This window comes from Carcharodon carcharias, chromosome 1 (assembly GCF_017639515.1).
Source record: "Carcharodon carcharias isolate sCarCar2 chromosome 1, sCarCar2.pri, whole genome shotgun sequence".
Lineage (NCBI taxonomy): Eukaryota > Metazoa > Chordata > Chondrichthyes > Lamniformes > Lamnidae > Carcharodon > Carcharodon carcharias.
The window spans coordinates 88,817,396-88,825,947 of NC_054467.1; positions in this window are offsets into that span (position 1 = coordinate 88,817,396).

Genomic DNA, 8,552 nt, shown 5'->3' on the forward strand with positions numbered 1-8,552 from the left:
CCTGCAGCCGACCTGCTCAATGCTGACCTGCCCCACAGCCATATGAACTGTGGGCGAGCTGAACAAGGAGCGAGTGGGACTTCCACCCCTCACTGGGGAGGAAGCCATATCCATGGGAGCTGCCAGCCAATTGGATTGGCCTACAATTCCATCAGTCCTGGCAGTGCAAAGAGCGCGTTGATGGGTGCTTCCGGGGCTACGTGAGGCAAATGAAGAAGGCTTATGAATCCCAGAGCCAGGTACATCCAAGGTCCTGGGCAGGGAGGGTTTGGGCAGGTCAGAGAGGGGAGTGGGGGGTGTTGGTTTAAGGCTGCAGGTGGGCAGGAAGAAAGCAGGGAGGCTCTATCTTAGGGGGACCACCCACTCTAATCGGCAAAGGGCAGCCCTCGAAACTAGTATCCACCCCTTCCTTTCTGCACTTAGGAGAACTTATTTAAAAATCGGATTGCCCACTCCCACCCGACTGCCCACACCAAATGTTTTATGGTGTGGGCAGCATATTATCAGGGTCAAGTGGCTTGGTGACAAGCCTAATTGATCCTTGCCTATCTATTTAAATATGATCTGTGGGCTGCCGACTTTGGCACCTGCCCGCCCCCTGTATTATGGGGGTGAGCTCAGGGGTGGTGGAGTGGGCAAACATGCCTGGTGGGGGCATGTAAAATGCAGCCCCAAAGATGGCGACTGGGAGTGAATGTAGAGCCAGGAAGAAAGAGGTTAGGAAACAGATGGAAAGTTTGCCTGTAGAGATGTGTGTTGAGATTTTTAAAGGTGGAAAGAAAGGCAGATATGTCCATGAGTGGCATTTCGGACAACAACAGCAGTGCAACTGACTGGTCCACCAGCAATGGTGAAGTAAAGGCAGGGGATGAAGAGAAGTCCAGAACTGGAGGAGTGGAAATCTCAGTGGGTTTACAGGGATACTGGAAGCTGCAGAGATAGAGTGGACCAAGGCCATGTTAAGATTTATAGACAAGGTTAAAGATTTTAAGGAATTGTTGATATGGAGCCAGTTGGGGTGGTTGGGAGTGTGAAGGATTTGACAGCAAAGTAATTCGAACTTCTAACATCTTTCAATTAAAATTAACAGTACAGCTCAACTAGTGGCCTTTCCTTGTGTGTCAGCCAGAGTTCCTCAAAATCAGTGTGGAAATATCGCAAATAGTGGGGTAACAGGAGAAACCCACAACTTGACTGCAATGCAAATGTCCTGAGAATTTACAGTCAAGCAGTTTTCACAGTTCCAAGAAATTCCTGACACATTTCGAATAGATATGGAATAAAATGTGTTAAGCATAAGGAGCTAATGTTACCATTATAGAATAAACTATATATTCTAAGTGTCATTTCTGAAAAAGCCATTAACAATGGTAGTTGTATGAAATAATTTTACTGATGGTCACGCAGCCTTAATAATTTTTATGCTTTTATATTTTTGCCAGTTTAGGACTGCTTCTATCTAACCCAAAGTCAGTTCCCTGAAAGAGTTGATTCTGAAGTATTAAAGATGAACAATGGGTTGGATTTTGTGGCTGCTGGTCAGCCTATGTGAAGGTTTGCTGGGGGTGGTTCGTAAAATAAAGCAGGTGGCCTTCCCTCCATCTTCCTGTAGAGTAAAGGGTTAATGGTTATGCTAATGAGACAATTATGTTAATGATGCTGTAAGTGTGACATCAGGGTTAGATGATGACGAGACTCAAAAAGAGTAAGACACAGAATAGCCTGTATTCAGAAAACCACATACTTACCATGAGGTCTTTGTAAGTAGTTATTAATAAATAGCTTCAAGGAAAACTATATATCACCTATCTCTAAGTCACTCATTGAATAAGCAAAACCTCATCAAAGCATGGTGACAGATCTGCAGAATTGCCACATAGTGGCAGTGCAGGAGGCTACAGACTAAGAAACTAAGGCCACAGATTGGTAAGCCATGGGTTAAGACCTTGGAACAGCTTGACTTCACAATGAAGAAGAATAACACTGCAACATGAACCAAGCTGAACCATACACAATGTTGGCAGCCAATGAACAGTTACTATCTCTTCCCTAGCCTTTTCAACACATCGTGGGTCCACAGCGAGGACAACAATGGGAGTTCTGGAGGAGACTACTTGAAAGGTACTGCACAGCTTCAGGCTTATAAAAAAAGGCAGAAGAACACCAGATCAGCATGTTTCTGTGTGTGATTGGGGCCATAGCTGATGATGTGCTGGCATGACACGGAGTCAAGGACAGCTTGGCATCCTAAGGAGAGGTCATGAGGGTCTTCAAAAAGTACTTCAAACTAAGAGGAATCTAATCATTGAACAGGCCAGATTCAACCAGCAGAGCCAAAGGCCAGGCGAATCAATTGAATAATTTATTAGCGACTTGTATCTATTGGTCGCAGTTGTGGCCACAGAGCTTTAAAGCACAAGTTAATTCATGACTGCATTGTAGTAGGCATGCTCAATCACATGCTGTTGGATGTTTTGCAACCTAAAGAGGATTTAAAAGAGAAGCTGGACAGTTTGCAATGCAGGTGGAGCTGCAACAACAGAATTGAAGCCCCACCCACTGAAAAGCCTGCACAAAAGCCCATCAAACCATCAAAGGGGCAGGACCACCTATGTTAAAATGTTCCAGCTGTGACATCAAATACAAAACCACTGCAAAGACTGTCCATCAGGAGAGCCAAATGCATTCTCCGTGGCAAGCCCCAACATTTTAAACAATCCTGCAGATCTGAGACACAATTTAAGGGAAGGAAGCTGGAACAAGCTTCCAATCATTTTGAAGTCTATGAAAATGAAAACACAGCATTCCAATGTGATGATTTCCTAGGAGAAATCAAAGATCCCGATAAACAGTTCTGCTCTGTAGAGTTGTAAGTCTAAAAATACAGAACAGAATTTAAAATGGACACCAGGTCAAGGGTCACGGTCTTTTTGGACAAAGTGGACTGGCCTCAGGTCTGACTTAAGGAAGTAAAAATCCAACCATCTAACTTAAAGCTACAAGGACCAGAAAGCACAGACCTCAAAGTGAAGGGTCAGTTCACTACAACCTTTAGGCATGAAGATAAAGATATTAACAAAACTCTTTATATCTTACAGAACCAGCAAGTTTCTCTGCTTAGCAAGTCAGCATGTTTAGGATTTTGTCTTCTACAAAAGGTCGATGAGGTAACAATAATGGACAAAGGAACTGTATTCAGGGATGAATTTTCAAAGGTGTTCTGAGGCCAGGAAAAGCACAACACTGCAGCAGAAATGGAAGTCCACTCATTACGCTTTGATTATGTTCTTTACTGCAGAAATCCCATTCGCTGAACCACAGGAGGAGATTGCTGATCTCTCACTTCTTTGCAGACAGGCTGGAAGAGGCAGAAACGGGATGCACTAAACAAGAGGGTGACCATCTGCTAGAGGAGCTTCTAGACCTTGGTTGGCTCTTTCCAGACACAGTTCAGGAGAATTAAGCTGGTGCAGAAGTAGAGGATCTGCTGGAAGAAGAGGTCATAGATCTTACTATACCTTTTGGCTCCACTGCCGATGCCTTAGAAAACTTTGTTGTCTTTTTGAGCAGAATCATCCTTTCATTGAGGAAGATAATAAAGAGGTGAATTTGTCTACCTATTCCACTAAGCCCACTGATGACATGCATCAATAATTGCATGCAGCCAGCAGTAAGCTATCCAGGGAGAATGAGATGCCTAACTCCAAGTTGGATCAAGCCACTAGTAGAAGTTCAGAGCTTATTAATTTGTAAGAACCTAAGCTGCGGCTCACACTTGAACTTCACCAGCAAGGCATGAATACATTCAAATCTACTTTCAGTAAACAAGCAGTGGGCCGAACTATTGTGCTTCTATGGCTGAAGAGTACAACTCAGGAACTTCATATCAACCCAGGTGTGGAGGTTTAATTCATTGTTGAGGATGGGGCAATCCTACTTTCACACGCTAACAGTATGATCCCATTGTCTGCAGTGGAGCAGCATCATGCTAAAGCAAGGTGTGGAAATGATGCTGCTACTTACAGAAAGTGAGAATCCTACCCCAAGAGTAGTAGTAGTCTTCTTTTCCTCATATCTTGTTATGTTGTCAGGATGTTCTTCATTCTTTTTGTCTACCAGATACATGCATGTCTCAGGTATTGAATACTTCTCTAGTCAACACAGCAGCAGTTCTTCATAGAAGTTGAAAGCCAGCATTTTTGCCTTTCTCCAGTGTGCAACACAGAAGAAGACTACAGAGCAAATGTCATTTTATTGTCTTCCTTTTCAAGGGGTTGTGATCATCAAGTCCTGAAGATTTCTCCCCGGAGTCAGTTCTTTTCTTGATTGGTTTTCACAGACTTTGTATTCAGGTTGTCATAAGAGTCACAGCCTAGGAACCAGCAGTCCTGAGAAGCTGCAGAAATGTGTTTGCCTTCCAAGGAGAAAAATAATGGAACGCGTATGTCCAACACATCCTCCAAGAGAGCCAAGAACACGGTTGGGAATTGATGCGTTTGGGGGCAGTGACTTGGAGCTGGGTGGGCGGGGAGACAGGAGTTGGATGGAAACTGTAAGCAGTACAGCAGGTTAACAGATGGTTGGGGGAATGTTATATAAATAGTTTAACAGAATAATGTAACAGTTTGGAGATTATACTTGGGGGGTGATGTAAGGGGTTAATGGCTATGCCAATGAGACAATGATGTTAATGGTGATGTAAGCATGACATCAGGATCAGATGACTAAGAGGCTCCAAAAGAACAAGGCACAAATGGTCTGTGTCCAGAAAACTATGTACTTATCTTGAGGTCTTTGTAAAGAGTTCTTAATAAATAGTTTCCAGAAAAAAACGATACACTGTCTTTTTCCAAGGCTCTCATCAAATAAGCAAAACCTCATCAAGACTTGGTGACAGATCGAAACACTTACCGCCCACCCACGACCTGCCTCACATATTACAGCTGATGGGGAAGCCACTTTTCTAAATGTGCTGTTCCATGTTCCACATTCCAGAATTATTCAGCACAAATCCCATGGAGTTGGATTGTCCAGTGGGTATGTCCCAACATTCCAGATTGGCAGGGAATTGTTACAGTCTCACATCATCTCTATTTTCCCTTTTTGTATCTCAGCTTTTGTATATCTATTTTATCTCATTTTCAAGGACTTTTATGTATGAAATGAGGAATATTGAAGATGAACATGCAATGAAGTGTCATGTATGCCAACAATAAATCTAATTTACAATTAATAAAGACAGACATGAATTATGTATGTTCATGAAGTTGGAGTCCAGTCAAAGAGAAAGCATTTAGACTGGGCTCTGTATTGTTCTTAACATTTTCCTGTTCAAATTAAAGGCTGGGCATTGTTCCCACAAATCCTCCCCTGATGACTATTAATATGCTATAAAGGAAAAAATGGATGCAAGTCAGTTAAACCGTTCACAAAATAATATTTGGTCGGCACAAATACCTTTAATTGGACAAGCCAGTCCACATAAATTCTGGAAATACAGCAAGGCTATGGTTGATTTGTCACAAAGCATTGGAGACACTGTAAAGTTGTGCATTAAAGCAAAAAGATGGACAAGTCACCATGTAAAGGAATTAAACAAGTTTCAGTGTTAAGGATTTGAACAAGTTACAGTGTAACGGAACTGAATGAGCTGCATTATTTATTGACGTGCAAAAAGCCAGATGAACTGTTCCTAATCAGCCTTAGCTTACTACTGGCTGATTGATATTGTGCTAATTTGCTCACTCAATGACAAGAACATACTACTTATAAGAATATATGCCACTAGTAGTATTTTCTGCAGCAGCCACTGCATCAGAGTCTGACTTGTGCATTCCCATACAATCTGTCTTGGCAAATACTTTTGCTCATATTGTTCAGACATATTTTCTCAAAAAAATGGGCAGATTTTAAATAGTCCCTGATAAGTGTAGAGAATGTTCCAGGATTGAAAATGCTATATAAAGATTCTGTTTTTCCTACTGGATGGTGTTTCTTCACCAAGTAAAAATGTTGCAGATGTGCACTTTTCCCGAACAAGAAATCTTCACATTCATGAATTTCTAAGAGGTATCATTTGGCAAAAAAAAGAAATCTGAAAGGCATGATGATGTTGGACAAGGTCTTATTATACTGTTATTCCCAAATAGAAAAAAATGGAATTCACAAATGTTTAATGTCATCCTAACTGTAGTACAATGATTTCATTCAGAAAATATGATAAGTCATGGGGCTACAGCCCCTGAGAGGGTTATGATCTTATTTTGTAATTCCAATTGTACAGAATGATATTTGTATGCATGTGTGATATCTGTATCTTGAAGGGGAAAATAGAAAGGGAATGAGATGTTGTTGTATATGCACTTGAAATTAAGGTATGTTATTAAAGTCAATTTTATGATATAAATTGCTGCACCCAAGCAATGTCAATATAGGAGGTGGTTCCTCATTGTTTCCAAACTCCAAACAGTCCAACAGCTTGAATGATTGAAAATTGTCAGTTCAAAAGGCACCGGCGGATTGGTTTTGCAGGGGTAAATAGAATGATGTGAATGTTGAAATGTTGACACAAAAAAATTGACTGTGGGTGAAATTTTCCCAAATTTGCACCAAGTGCGGTAGTGGGCGGGTAAAACGTTTTACCCGCTGGCTGTGATGCCAGGTTTTCACGCCACATCTTCCTGAACCTGCCTCATTATTTATGCACTCTCAGGAAACACGTTGCTTTCATGGTGAACGTGCTCTCCATCACCCCACTGCTGCATCACGCTGGGCACCGTGTTTAAAGTCCAGCCGCAAGCTCACATCTCAGTGCTTCCAGCTCACTACAGCTGCATGGAAGACAGGGTCCTGAAACTGAAGAAGACATGCAGCCCCCAGGTTCAGGGACGCATCTCTCAAGTGATTTTTGGATGCTGTGGAGGACTGCCAGGATGTCCTCCATCCCCATTCTGGCTGTCGATAGGCGGCAACAGCACTAACCCGGCTTGGGAGACGGTGGCAGCTGTGGTCAGTGCCAATGCCCTGCAAAAGAGGACAGCCACCCAGTGCCACAAGAGGATGAATGATCTTCTCCGTTCTACAATGCTAAGTCTCTCATGTCATCACTCAACTCACATACTCACAAACCCATCACACATCCGCAGGGCACGCACTTACTGCTGGCTCATCACCATTCACTCTCTCACACTCACTGTCATTGTCCTCATCCTGTCCATGGGACCACTCAACACTCACACAGGCCAGACATACTTGTCATCTGGCCTGGCAGGCATCCTGCTTATACTTTCTCCATATCTATCCATGCAGGACAAGCTGGCACACAAGAGAGACAGGTCACAGACCAGTGGTGGAATGCCCGAACGGACTTCAAAAACAGAGCCATCTAGCTGGCCGGCGAGGATCTGGACCAATCTTGTGCTGACAGGTAAGTCGGCGCTGCTCTACCAAGTGAGGATTCAGCAGTGCTACATCTATCAGACAACCATGCTGTGAGTGATGTGTCCTGTTTCACAGACCACTGCCATGCACTAATTATCTCTCCTTGCTTTCGCAGGCACATCTGCCAAACACCTATCAGAGTCCATAACCCAGGGCCTCCAATCAAGCCCCAAAAAAACCACTGAAGGGGAATCTGGAGGCACCCTCCCTGAAGTCCCATCACAGCCCTCCCCCTCAAAAGTGGCCTCAGAGGCAGGGCTGCACCTGTCCCCTGACACCCCCCCCCCACCCACCCACTACCAGTCGGGCAGGGCAGCACTTAACTCCGACTCCTCAGTGCCCCTGAAGCCTGCAAAGCAACGGGTGACCCTAGCGAGCTCTGCAGAACGTAGCTGTGCACTCACCTCCAGTTCACCCAAAGTGCAGGCCGCCGAGTGCATGTCGCCTCTGTGATGTTGTGAAACACACGTTAGTGTGCTTCCCCACCAGTGTGGATGGACAATCCAGTGGGGGTCGAGGCAAGAGCCTGGTGGGATGGCCTGATAGTGATATGCTGATGTATTACAATGAGGTTCCTGACAATCAATGGCGGGAAACACGGCCCGCTGTTGATGGGCTGAGCAAACAATCGCGCCCCGCCTTCACTTCATCGTAAAACCGACCGCATCATGTCTTCCACTCACGCCATCTATCATGCCCGCCACCATCAGGCACAGAAAATTCCACCCTGTAACTCACACATGGCCTTGCAGGGTCAAGCATTCCTTTAATACAATGAGGTTTTGCAGCTTCCATTTCCATTGGTAAATAAATGTATGGAGGAATTATAAGAGTGACATTCACTATCTTTGATTGGCTAGGACAGAGTGGGGAGCACCTGAAGTGAAGTTGCTCCATTTCCCACTCTCTTGACATTGATCTGCAATTTTAACATCACTGGTTTTGTTAATCAATAGACTCTGGAGGGAGTCTCTTTAATAAATGCAATTGAAGCACTTGGTTCTCCATTGAAATCTTAACACATTTCTCCAGCTCTGCCTAGTGATTCTATTGGGATGTCAGCGAGGCGCACAAATCTAAGTTTAAAAAGAACTTTCCTTAGTGGGACACAG